This window comes from Dreissena polymorpha, chromosome 3 (genome assembly GCF_020536995.1).
Source record: "Dreissena polymorpha isolate Duluth1 chromosome 3, UMN_Dpol_1.0, whole genome shotgun sequence".
In the NCBI taxonomy this organism is placed as follows: domain Eukaryota; kingdom Metazoa; phylum Mollusca; class Bivalvia; order Myida; family Dreissenidae; genus Dreissena; species Dreissena polymorpha.
The window spans coordinates 23,058,737-23,073,525 of record NC_068357.1 but is presented as its reverse complement, the minus strand read 5'-3'; positions in this window follow the sequence as shown (position 1 = coordinate 23,073,525).

The following is a 14,789-nucleotide window of genomic DNA, read 5'->3' as shown; positions in this document are numbered from 1 at the left end:
TGATATAAATTCCTCGCAACACGAAACCTTAGAGAGCAAATACTTACCATCGGTAACTTCGTGTCGAATATCCAATTGTGCCGTCAATTGTTTTGAAAGCATTTTAAAGCATTTTACTGAGTTCAAGAACCCGACGCGGTGGCATATCTTGATATTTATGAATCATTCTGGTAGAAAGCCGTAAGAGCTAAATTGTTTACGCTGGCAATGGTTAAAGTGCATACTATTGACGCTTATAATATACTGACTCAACTCATATGATATGCAGGAGTTGTATAACATCAGACGAGCATTCTTATGTTATAACATGTTATCGTCTTTCATTCTTCCCGACCCCCCCCCCCCCCCGAATTGCTATCATAGATCATTACGTTATATATTTATATATTTTACAAATACTAGTACCTTATACCAGTGTGAACATAAAGTTATGCCCAATAAACACATACAAACAAGTTTTCATAGAAGTGATTTTTAGACAGCATTGGGTGTTATAAATAGTGCCGCATCCCAGTTATACATCTAATAAGACGAGTTGCTATAAATAAAAGCAACAAAATATGGAGAATTCGTATGCTTTTAATCCATGACATTCAATTATTGTTTATCCCAAGTAATGTAATATTGTGAAGCCTCGTTAACATCTTCAAATGCGTCGACAGACTGTCACAAAATCATTTACATCCTTGAACAGATATTGCTTTTAATTTTTGCTAATAGTTGCTATGAACTAAAACGCACACACGAGTAGACACTGATTGTTTTTTTATCTGCTGGATTTGCATAAGTGTGGTCGTTGACGCAGCGGTTAGGAAAAGCGAGTATAAACGATTATAATGTAACTATTTCATGCTTGTAATCATAACAAACTGTATATATAAACATCAAATAAATATTGTTTACTTCAGTGAAATTTATAAAGTGCAGATTTAAACTAATACCTGCAAGTTCAATCGCATTTGGTTTATAGCCCAAAGTGTATCTTTGTGTCGTTCCAATAAATTGGAATGGATTTATGGTGATTTCCTAACAGTGTAGATGCTTCTGTAAATTAAGAAAGTTTGTGCATATATCTGCTGTACAGCAGAACATAATTTTCAATAACTAAATGTTCATTTCATTTATTTTATTCTTCTACCTCTGCTTTTATTGTATTATAGTTTTCGATTCATCAACGTTTTATGCACTAAAATCGCAAAGCACGACGTGACAAACGTCTAACGGTCTATAGCTAAGAGTAACTCTACCGTAAACAATGATATCGATAATGAGACGTCTTTAAAAAAAGGATTTAATTACTGTATCACAACGGCTTTATCTGGACTTTCATTATAGTTCTTACAATGCCCTACAATATGCTATGTTACCATAATTAAAAGCAGGTTTGGAAATGTCTATCAATAAAAATTGAAAATTTCTTTTTCATTTTGTTTCTTTTAGCCAATGTGAACTTGAAATGGTTGCAACTCCCACAAGATTCATTTATCATTCCTTTAGAAGGCACATTCGTGATCCATTCGTGTATAAACCATTAATCAAATTGTCAAACGGTTGACTGGATTACCAATCGTGTTTTAGCTGTGTCATTTATAAACGTTTAACGCATTTGTATGTCCTATTGTTAACAACAACTACAGAACTGTAACTGATATTCATTGATGTTATTAAGTGTAAATATATCGGGATAATACAAGTCAAGAAAATATTGTAAGAAAAACTATTCTTGTTAATATCCGCTTCCCTTATGTGGATAGCAATTTTCAATACAGGACAATTCATACAAGGATATATCAAACATTGTAATAGTGAAGCTGTGGTATTGGCCTTTTAATGATAAATGCACTAGAATATTTAAACCGTTTGAATGGCGCGCCGAAATACTAGTAAACAGAAAAGCAAATGCTGACATACACGACTATATGAAAATTATCATCACGGCAGAAAAGTATGCACATGGCATTAATCTTCAATTTACAAATCATTAGCAGAGAATTTTCATTTGATTTTATTGCAGTTTAATTCCTCGAAAGAGCTACAAAATGACAACTTTCTCATGCACTAGAAATAAAAATTAAACATATATCCACTTAATCCCTTCTAGTGTACAAGAGTTTTGAACGTAACATAATATAATACTAACACCAGATCATTTATATGCATCTCGGTAAGAAAACGTAACAAACTATGTAAAAGTCCCTATTACATAGTTTGAATATATGCACAGACACTGTGGCCTTGAATGGTTATTACGATTCCTGAATGCTGCCGTATTACCGTTCGAAAATGATACAGTTTATTTATTAAAGCTAATTTGGATTTTGGGTTGTGCAAGACTTTTAATTTAAATAATACCATAATTACGAAGTTGATAAAACGCAAATGTTTATATTACACAACCGGTCATGTTTATGACAAGGGCTATGCAATGGTGCATATTGTTAACGTCACTGTCAACAGAAGGGAACAAAAATTACACATGTGACATTTAAAGGTGGTTTTATATGTGCAAAAACGTTTAACAGTATCGCAAACTTTATATTGCATGTAAAGTCGGAACATTTCTTGCAAATCTTAAGATTACAATTTTATCAGTTATCGAAGACATATCATAATTTATTTTATGTCAAATTCCAAAGGGATTGGAGAATTCATTCCGGATATTATATAAACAATAATTTAACATATATGGTGAATGTACAAACATGAGTCAAGTAAAAGGACGTAAACATTCATTCAAGTGGCATTATTAGAATTTTGTAACAGTTATATATGTGAAAATATAACTTGAAGACACATTTTATGAAAAAATGCGTGATATCGCAGTGATATGATGTAGAAACACAGGAAAAACTCTAATTAACGAATTGTTTCCGGCTAGTATAGTAGGCTATTTTGTCAACAAATGCTATGAGTTCAAAAAGCACATTTAATTTAAAGACAAAATAATCACATACAAATATATTTAACCACACTAATCAATATTTGTTTTTCAAATATATGTGTATAGTATAAATCATTTAAATCTTCCGACTGTATTCAAAATTATCCGTCGTTATTATTAGTCTTTGTAATGCATACTTGTTTTAAATTACAATGCAATAGTGTGAAAAAAAGTTTGATTTAGCATCACTATCTTGCAAATGCTACAAAGACACGAGATAGCGTTGTGTCATTTTAAAATCACGCAAGTATAACTTGTACACATATTTTCTAATATTACACATTGGTGTGTATAATAAGTCGTTAGAAAATATTCCTTGACAAAGCAAAGAATGAAAAGTGCGATTGAAAAGCAATATGTTAGCACGGGTTCTAATTCAAGCAATTGGACACATTACTGTCTAGTGGATTAGTTTTATCAAACTTCATGTAATATAGATGTCCATATAACTATCAACTTGTTGTTAAGCGTTGAACATATGTATTTACCTATTCAGCATTATCATTACTGTATTTGAGTTTTTTTTAATAATACTATTATCCATGGCGCGTTGCAATTACCGTTTCTTTTTCGCTGCCTGGCCTCAAACATCGTTGTATTGATTTGAAATGCTACAGCCCATCCATTAGCAAATTGATACCGGCAATGAAGATGGGTTTTTCGTCACAATTCCTGTATCGTTTATAATAGACAGATCTTTGTGACGGACTACCATGCGAAAACAAATTGAATCGAAGTGAACGCACTTTCCATGGACACGAGGGCTATGTTAACACCAAAAAAGATCACACAATTTTTTTAATAAAAATAGCTGCGCAATATCAGGGAAATCGGCCTGCAGAACAATGCCATATATTTGAGAAATAAGACTCATAAACATAATACACTGAACAACGGCATATTTTACACAAATAAATTAAAATTGTAAACCTTGGTTAAATCTCTGACATTATTTTAAATTGATTTGAATATACATACTTTTATCGATTCTGAAACCGATGTTCTTAAAACGTGTAACCTTTGTTTGCACTACATTCAACAATATTGCAGCGCCTAATTAGTTCAAGTTTTATTAAATATTGCAGTACCGAATTAGTAAAAGTTAAATGACAACATATCATAGCCTATTCATTTAAATAATCACATAAATGTATTGCTTTCGGTAAGGATATATAAAGCATCATTCAGCCAATGCAATAACATATTCAAGCATTTTTCTTTTGTCAATAGATGTTAAAACCTTGTGGCACCAGTAAGATGTATCTTGTTTATATATATTCACTTATACAGTTAACGTTATATAAATTAAATAAGGATCATTATTCAACAATTATGATTTTCCAAACGCTTAAATTGCTTTTCATAGTTTGACCAAACAAGCCTTAATTGTGACTAGAACGTCGAGAGATTCGGTGATTGGATCCACTTACATAACTATTATAGCAATAAAAAGCGGATGCGCACATTTCGTCTGTAAAACTGATCTATAGAAAAGATAAGTATCGAAATGGTTCCGCCCATACCTAAAAGCACTGATTCTTTACAAAACAATTATATCCTTCTAATACGAAACAAAATTTTCATTTGTTTACAACGGACTTGAATAATAAATATAAAGGAATATAATTATGGACGTTGAAAAGAAATGAAAAGACAGTTCCGTCTTGCAAAATCACATAGATAACAAATTATTAAGCATGTTTCCGCCCGTCAGATATCAAATGATGCCATCAATTTTCATTAGGGCTTAAAGTCGCGTCCTTGAATTGTTGAGACATTCTGGTATAATGCGCTTAAGTAGTTTTAAAATTGTCATGAATATAGTTCAATAGAAACAATGTTTACTAATTTTACGGCTGACTGAAAACTGCTAGTAAATAAAAATATATATTTTTTAATTCGTGAGGCTATTTTTATTAACTTTTATGAGGGCAATGCCATCCCTTTATTGAGATAATTATATCCAGCTATTAAGCTTCAAGTCGATACCCTTTCGGTTGTTTTAGATATGTTCTTGACAAATTTAAGTAAAACATTAACAAAGGACAAGAGCTAGAAATATGGCACTAAGAGTAAAGAATCTTATGCTCTGCGCTCTCCGACCCAGCTGCGCAAAATGAGATCTTACTCCCTATTAATTTTGAAATTGAGACTTTTTTAAGTGTTAAAGCAAGCTATGCTCCGGATAATATTTAAATATAAAAAGGCCTGATGTTAAAGAATGAATAGGCTTAAGTGAAAAAGAACAATGCCATTTGTAATTGTTAACGTATGATGAACAAATCGCAAAGCACAAGAAAATATCATGGGGAACAATTCCTGCAAGTTTAAATAATGTGCGTTGAAGAGTATAGGAACACGCATTCGGTCACGTTTTGACCTACCTTCATACGAACGAACGGAAAGTCGGACAGACAGACAGACAGACAGACAGACAGACAGACAGACAGACAGACAGACAGACAGACAGACAGACAGACAGACAGACAGACAGACAGACAGACAGACAGACAGACAGACAGACAGACAGACAGACAGACAGACAGACAGACAGACAGACAGACAGACAGAAAAAAGGATTGACGCCCATGGTGATGCCAATATACGCTCCTCTAATACGTTCCGGGAGAGGGGGCGTATACGGGATTTTACAATCGTAAAACGAAGTGAGTATTACTCAAGTGAAATGATGAAATGAATAATGTCAGCAACACATATTAAAGAAAAAATATTTAAAGCTTAACAGGTATGTATAAGCCGTGTTTGGCACGTGGTGGAACTATACTCTGCAACTGACTGCACTGCAAACATCAAGGATGTCAATAAGTAAATTAATCCCTACTAACACGTTATGCCTATACATAGTTTCCCTATGGCATTAAACAACGAATAAAAGGTTATTGCAAGAATTGTTTAGACACCTCAAAACATTTGCAAGGACAGAAAAGTTGCGAACGTGATAGCTTTATGTTGTCTCTGTGAATGTTTTTGTTATGCGATGGGAGTTTATACTGCTTGTTTTGTAAAAAGCTGTAAACACTCTTTGAGTAGGTGGTTATGTTTGATGAATGGCTGCTATTAAGCCTATTTAGTAGCAATGGCTTTTAACTGATCCCTGTGCACGAAGGTATGTTTGAAGCTGATGTTCATAACGACCGTTTTGTAGAAGTAACTTTTAAAGTTCTTAGTGAATGTTGTTATGTTTGGTTAATGCTGTTCAAAACGCCCTGTTTGTTATATGAGCTTTTAATTTATTATATTACTTTGTAACAATATCATGTTTTGAATTGTTGTAATAAAGCACACGCTTAGTTATCGTATTTGTCAAGTGTAGTAGTCAATTAACGGATAATCAATTAGTATGATAAGGTATTCGAAAAGGAACCACGATGGCCACTATCCTAAATATGGAATAAGTTTCAAACGTATGCGTCAAATGTTACCTAATAGTTTGTGTGTTATAACTTACTATCTGACTATCAAACACCTGAATTGAAAGGACTTTTATTTTAATTGATTCTTACAGCAGTGATCGATTCAAACTAGAATGCGTTAATACTCCTAGATTGCTGTTTATTCAATATATCCTTAAATATGACAACAAGTAATTTAATTGGAAGATGCGTACAATTCGAACACGGATCAGTCCATTATGATGCCTATTACAAAACAAGTCAGTTTCTATAAATTTTCAAATTGATATTGTTTGCATTATTTAAATTTCTCACAACTTCTATAAGCAAATATGCTACTTACAGTTGCCATTTAGTCATGTGTTATTTTCAGAAACGATTCATCAAATTTTAAACTGGATCTCATATCATACATTAAATGACGTTTATAAATATTGAAAGTTTGTATTGTTAACGCAATTAAAGCAACATATAGTAGTGAACAAAACAAGCCAATATTTACCTTTATGCGATTTAGATCAACAACGCATCGTCGTTGTTCTTTGAAAACCTCGTCATGTTTGGTCATTTTTCAAGAATCTATTATCATATTGTTCAACTTGTATCATAATTAAGCAATTTCATGAATATTCGTTATTGTGAGCTTTGCACTAGTGTGTGGACAGAAAGCGAGGATTATAATAGCTTATTACTCTCCAAGATATATATCCAAACGTTATTTTCCATTTTTCACTTGGAATAAATTTACTATTAGATACACCATGTGGTTTCGATGAACACATTTCCATAGAACCAGAAAATAATAGCTTGCATTTTTTTTTCATCGTGACCTTGTTTTTTTAAAGAACATTTAACACTGCCTGTAATCCAATTAAGAACTGTCTTTGCAGTATCTACTTGCCAATGTTGTAGCTTTCGTGTAAAGTATTCTTAATAGTTAATCTTCGAATTATTCTTTTGGTCAAATATGCGTTTTTGAACAAAGCACTTATTTAATCCGCAAGATTGTTGATATATACTTTCTAAATCACCGAGACAAACCCAAAATCATCTTGTTCTTGAGAGATGAAAAAATATATTTTATTGCGGATAATAACTTTTACGAATCAAATTTAAGATGGCCAGTCATCTCTGTTTATTCAACTTAACTCTCACGACCTTCTGAATTTGAAGGTAGTGTAACATTTTCTTAAGTAAATTAAATACATTTGAACTGTTAAAAAATATCGAGGCATTTATGTATCTGTGTTGTACCCTGTAATGAGACAGGGGTAGGGCAAGAAGACAGTGGTCTGGTGTGCACGACCTGGTGTGACGGATGCCAAGCGACAGCATATGGCGGCTGAGATGGTTCCTGATATTCACCGATTTTGCGGGACACCCGATCTTTTCCAATTCCTAAAGATTCTTGTCACTGTTCAATTCAATGTGTTTGTGATGCCAACGCACTATGTTCTAGGCCACTAGTCGTGTATTCATGAGTTTCAAAATCATTTGTAGCGTCGTTTTAATTACATATATACCCCACCTCCCATACGGTGAATGTGCACTCGGAAGATGTAGGGAAGCGCTTCTCTTCACAAACAGTAGTTGTAACTTCTATGAGACAAATGGCTTATATGAAGGTATTGAAATGACGCGACTTTATACTGGAGAAGGGTATAAAATGACACGACTTTATATGGGGGGTATGGGGGGGGGGAGGGTATGAATTTACGCGACCTTATACGGTGGTATTGAAATGAAGCAGCCTTATACGGAGATTTAGAAATCGCGCTGCTATCGGTAAACACACTATGTCACAGTTCGTTCAAATTAAGCAACTATTGTTTCACTTGGCAATCGGTTGCATGAAACCAGTATAATAATATGTTAATTTAAATGAATCTTAATACAAATAATAGACTATATAATAACCATCATTGTTTGCAAACATATAATATCCCTGTTTTATAGTGTTCCCCATATCACACAGACAGAACTTGAACAGACCATTCCTCCCACATTACACTTATTTGGCATTTAGCAGTGTATGATCAAACCTTTGAGATGTTATTTATCAAAGCGTCAAACTTGATTTCCATAATTATGAAGCCCTTTTTCTTGTGTGATACCACGGACACACTCATCTGAAAATGCTCATACCAGTGCAATTTTTTTTTTCATGTTGAATATATGACTGAAAGCATTCGTTTAAATCTAAAGCCCAAACTCTCACAAAGGTGAGCGTAAAAGTCATGTGTAATTACACTTTTGCGGTGGAATTCCTGGTCCAAGTAAGTGTTATTTTAAGTCGTAACATTAACAGTCGGTAATTACTGAATAGAAAACATGCCAAGGACAACACAGACGAAATTAAATATTAAATAGCTCGTTGAAATAAACACCCACTCAATCTTAATTATTTTCCTGTTTAAATGACGAAGCAATTAGACAGAATATCAATACAAAAAAAGGATTAACAATAAATGAACCCCTGACATTATTTTCGCGTTGCTATAATTGCGAAGAGGCAAAGGCACAATTCACCACGCGAATTGATAATAGAATCCTATGGCTGTTTAGGCCGCTGGGGAGTAATGAAAGACAATTTTGTTCGACATTAATCTCTTGTTTGATATGTAATGCATTTCTTTTGATCTGATATGTTTTCATTTATTTTCAATTTTGTGACGGTAATAGTTTTTGTTTTTTTTTGCATTGCTCTGAAAGTGCTCAAACCTTCAAAAAACAGAAACGTAAAATAGTACTTAAGAAGTGTAATAATATGAGTTTTATTATAATTCTAACACGGCACGTAACTTGTTTTCTATAGACAAAGAAGAAAATCAAGCTTGGGTTATTCTGCAATAACTTTTATAGGCGGAGCTTAATGTTTCGAAAAATGTTCCTAATAAATAAAGAAAATATTGCAGTAAAATGCACGTACTAAAATCCGCTGTAAAAGAAATGTAATAAATGTAGCATGTATATAAGTGTAATGAAACAACTAATTTTATCCCACTTTTACAGCGAAATCGGTTGATTAAAGCCCCGTTTATTAAATTTCATCTATAATCAACGGCAAGGCTATAGACCAATTCATTGTTATTGTTTTGATTCCGAATTTTCGCGCATGCGCGCTGCGCTGGTAGGCAAAAGCACTGGGTACAGTTACGATAAACACTATGTCATATAAATAACGGCACGTGTTTAGTCAATATATCGAAAACATTAACAACAACATCATAACACCTAAATACTATTAAAGATATTGCAATTTTAATGTCAATATTGTTTAATTAATACATGTATTCTTATCTATAAAAAAATATATACTCGTTAGTCATTAGCATTAAGGTAAAGGTGGTCTGAAGACTAAACACCGACAATTTCACAAAACAAAGCTATGCATTAGCCGTTGTATTTCTTGCAGAAGGACTTCAAAATTACAAAAAATAATAAAGCATCCCATTATATAATTATAATTATCAATTGTATGAGTATGAAAGTGTGGTAAAAAAAATGAATGAAAGAAAAGGGGTGCATTAAAATCTGACATACCGGTACAACAAAGCCCTATTAAAAGCGAAGTGCATGACAGTATTTAAATGTTATGATCATTTTCTTTTAAATTGGATGATTTGTTTTTAAGGTGAATAACACGATAGATGAATCGAAACATACAACTGAAAAACACAACTTCACATGATGTAAATTAACCTGTGAATTCATGTATATTGAAATTCCTTTACAAGTGTATATGAGTGACAAATATCTCACATGTTATAATATATATCTACATTGTTTTTTATTTTTCGTAAATATTATTTACCCCGGTAGTCATACGTAATTTCTTGTTTTCATGATGTCGTTTCTGCATGGCCGTAACATTCAATCTTCAAACGGAATGACGTAGTTTTCATTAACCGGTACCCGCTAAATACGTTTAATGATTATAAGTACATTTACCATTTATTAAATACGTTTTGTTATAAATTACCGGCAAACAGGCTAGTATCTTCAAAGCGTACATTTTCTGTTAATATATACTGGACAAATTATTTTATTATTTTTTTACGATATGTAGCATATCTAATTGAACAGTTGAACTTTGGCGGTATATTACTCAAACCCAAATAACTGCTCAATACTACTAGAAAGAACATCCGATCCGCATAGCATCGTGGAATATCAACGGACTTAAACGGAAACTTAGTGACAGTGACTTTCTGGAACATGTACAACAATTCGATATAATCTTACTTTGTGAAACATGGATAAACAACAATAACCCATTCAATTTAGATATAACAAATTTCGACAGTGAACACTTATATGGACAGAAACTTAAACGTAAGTCAGGACGATGCAGTGGTGGAATATCTGTTTATTTCAAAACATATTTAAAAAATCATTTAACCGTTGTTAGTAAAGACAAACATGGTATTGTATGGATAAAGATAGACAAATCAGTTTTTCCACACAATACTGACGTTTACATTTGTCATGCTTATCGATTACCAAGTAATTCAAAATGTGCAGATGACTTTGACTTTTTTAGAGAAATTGAATCTGAAATGTTAAAATTTGATAATTTAGGATTTACATTCATTACAGGAGACCTAAATTGTAGAACATCTAATGAATATGACTTAATAATTTTTGACAAGTATTTAGACGATTTTCAACCGATGATAACCCAAGTTAATGATAATAATTTACAACGAAACAGTAAGGATACAGTCATTGATGATGCTGGTAAAATTCTCTTACAACTATGTCAAGCAACAGGTTTTTTAATAGCAAACGGAAGATTGGGGACTGACGATAAAGTGGGCGAATACACTTTTTGCTCTAGTAGGGGAGTAAGCGTCGTTGACTATCTTCTACTAAAACACGAAGATTTTAATTTAATTCACGATTTTTGTGTTCACGACTTTAACGAGTTCTCTGATCATGCATGTTTATCGTTCAACATAAAAACGAATATAGGTGATGTTAAAAATGTTAGGCATGAATCTAATGGAAAAGAAACGAAAACAAAACTAGTTTTTGACACTGATAAAACCCCCGTTTTTCAAAATAGACTGATCCGCGAAACTGATCTATTAAATAACCTTACCGCTTCACTGAACATACGGCCTATCGACGACGTCGTTCAGGAATTCACCGAGTTATTTATAGCTACGGTAAAACCCATATTCGGAAAGCCGATAAACTGCGCGAATTCTAGCACAGCGAAACCAAAAAAGCAAAAATGGTTCAATAAGGAATGTTATGATGAAAGAAATAATTTTAAAAGGCTGCGCAATATTTACTGCAGGGATAAAACGATGGAAAATAGAGAAAATTTAGTACTTGCGAGGTCAAAATACAATAAAACAAAAAGAAAAGTTCGCGCTACATTTAAGAAAAAAGAAGGTTTCAACATTAACAATCTCGCCAAAACTAATCCGCGCTCCTTCTGGAAATCAATTAGAAATTGTTCAACAAAAAGGTTGATTCGGCTGATTCGCTTACAACCGACGATCTTTATAATCACTTTAGGGAAATGCTCGGTGAGCTTTTACCATCCGATAACAATCGTGAATATCAGAATATAAATATAAACGATATATTTGATAATTTATTGGACGTAGAAATATCCGAGTTAGAAATACGTTCTGCGGTAAACGCTCAAAACAACAATAAGAGTCCTGGTATAGATGAACTTACAGCAGAAATGTTTAAATCAAGTATTGATATTATAATCCCGTTTCTAAAAACGTTATACAACCGTATATTCTTTACTCACGAGTATCCAGAGTCATGGGGTAAAGGAATCATTACACCTATTTTTAAGAAAGGTGATGCAAATGACCCCAAAAATTACAGAGGTATCACATTAATTAACATACTTGGAAAAATATACTCTCAAATACTCTTGAATCGATTAAAAAACTGGTCCACACAACATGATACATTAATACCTAATCAATTTGGATTTCAAAAAGGAAAATCAATTTCTGATTGTATATTCATGTTACATTCAATTATTACAAAAGTTCTTAGCGAAAAAGAAAAATTGTATTGTGTATTTGTAGATTACCAACAATTTTTTGACCGTATTGATCATAACATGCTATGGCAAAAGCTTTTAACAGAAAATGTAAGCGGTCACTTTGTGAACGCATTAAAAGCTATGTACAACTGTGTAAAATCATGTGTACGTTATAAAAATTCACTTTCTGCATTTTTTGACTGTTCAATCGGTGTCAAACAGGGAGACCCCAGCTCTCCACTGTTAGCCATGTTTTTTATAAATGATATTATAAATAATGTTTTCCATAATAACCTCCCAGGAATTGTATGTATTGATACTCTGAAATTATTTCTTTTATTATATGCAGATGATATGGTATTGTTCGCCAAATCACCAGAAACACTAAGAATTATGTTAAAAGATGTAGAAAATTATTGCAACACATGGGGGCTGAAAATTAATGTCTCAAAAACCAAAGCTATGGTATTTGAAAGAGGAAGGGCAACAACATTTGAGTTATATATATACAATACCTTAGTCGAAACTGTAAGTTCGTTCAAATACCTTGGTATAAATTTGTTCAAAAATGGTAACTTTTACAGATCCCAAAAATTGATCGCACAACACGCATCGTTTTCATTAAGTAAATTATTTCAGATATTTGATGCAATTGATTTACCAACCCAGCAAAGAATAAAATTATTTGACTCCCTTGTTACCCCAATCCTAAATTTTTGCTCTGAGATATGGGGCTTCCATCAAGCAAAAGAAATTGAATTAATCCATACTAAATTTTTGAGATCACTTCTTGGAGTTAAAAAATCTACAAACTCATCCGCACTGTACGGAGAACTCGGTAGGATCCCTTTCCATGTATGTCGCCAAATTAATGCGCTGAAATACTGGTACTAATTGATTAATTTACATAACGATCATATCGTAAAAAAAGTGTATAACATGCTAAAGAGAGATACGCTAAGAAACAGAATTCACGACAAAAACAATTGGGTATCAAATATTAGGGAATGCCTCGAAACAAACGGTTTTGGGGAAATTTGGAATACAGAAAATTTAGATTTAACCACTCTGGAAATTGTTAAAAGGCGAATTATAGATAGTTATCATCAAACCTGGCATTTCGACGTAAACTCATCATCTAAACTTAAAACATATTCTCTCGTTAAACAAGAACTCAAATGAGAGCCATATTTGCAAAAACTTCATGAAAAGAAATACAGATTTGCTCTTGCAAGGTTTAGAACATCCTCACACAAACTTGCTATTGAAACTGGTAGATACACTAATATGCCCCTGAATGAAAGAACCTGCAGATCCTGTAACATGAACCAAATTGAAACAGAATACCATTTTTTACTTGTTTGCCCAATGTATAAGGAGCTCAGAAGGAAATATTTTAAACCTTATTACTGTCACTGGCCTACCCTAAATAAATTCGAATTCCTTCTTAAATCAACATGCAGTAACAGCTTATATAATATTGCCAAATTTATATATAATGCCGAGAAATTAAGAAGAGACACTTAATAATTTACTCTTTATATACATTGTACTATTATAAACGCATGTCACTTTTCATTAACGACTACTATATGTGTAATGTTTTACTATTGTCTATAGTTAGCACTGGGATGCTAAATACTCTGTTGTATGTTCTGTTGACTGTGTACTTCTCCATGTCGATATTATTTGTTGTGCTTTGACATTGTATAATGTTTATGCAATAAATTTTGGACTTGGACTTGGAAGAAGACATGGTGGTATCATCAATTGTGTTTAATGACCAGACTTTCATATACCACCTGTGGTCAGGGACCTATTGTTTGTATAGGTCCCTGCTGTAGTTTATGACACTTTGCTGTTAGTTAAGTAGGGACAATATCTGATCAAAACGAGATAATCGGCTTGTGCCGAACAAAGGGGGCAATTAAACACCGAAATACAAAGGCTAACACGATTTTAAGATTGATGCAAACAATCAAATCAAACCAATTAAATTAAATTAATTTAATGTGTCAAAGTGTTAGTTTTCCTAGACAGACAATACTTTTTTTAGTAATTTCCTTTTTACTCCCATCGTCAACATAATATATTTTGTATATAACAATAAAAATACATATATGTTGCTTTAAGGTAGGTGAAACTATGTCACAAAGTATATTTACTTTTTTTTTAGGGTAGGTGTACCCATTGAGCACAAAAAGCGCACAACGAATATACAATATAAAATTATGTAATTTATGTTGTAAAGTCGCGATTAATTCCTTTTGTTAAATTATATTATTTAAAGGACACAAGAAAATCTATTTATGGTGTTGTTTTTTTTCCGGTTTGCCTGTTTGCATTTAAAAATAAAATATTTTGCCAATAATTCTACCGAGTTTATAATGTGTGCATTGATGTAATCAGCTAT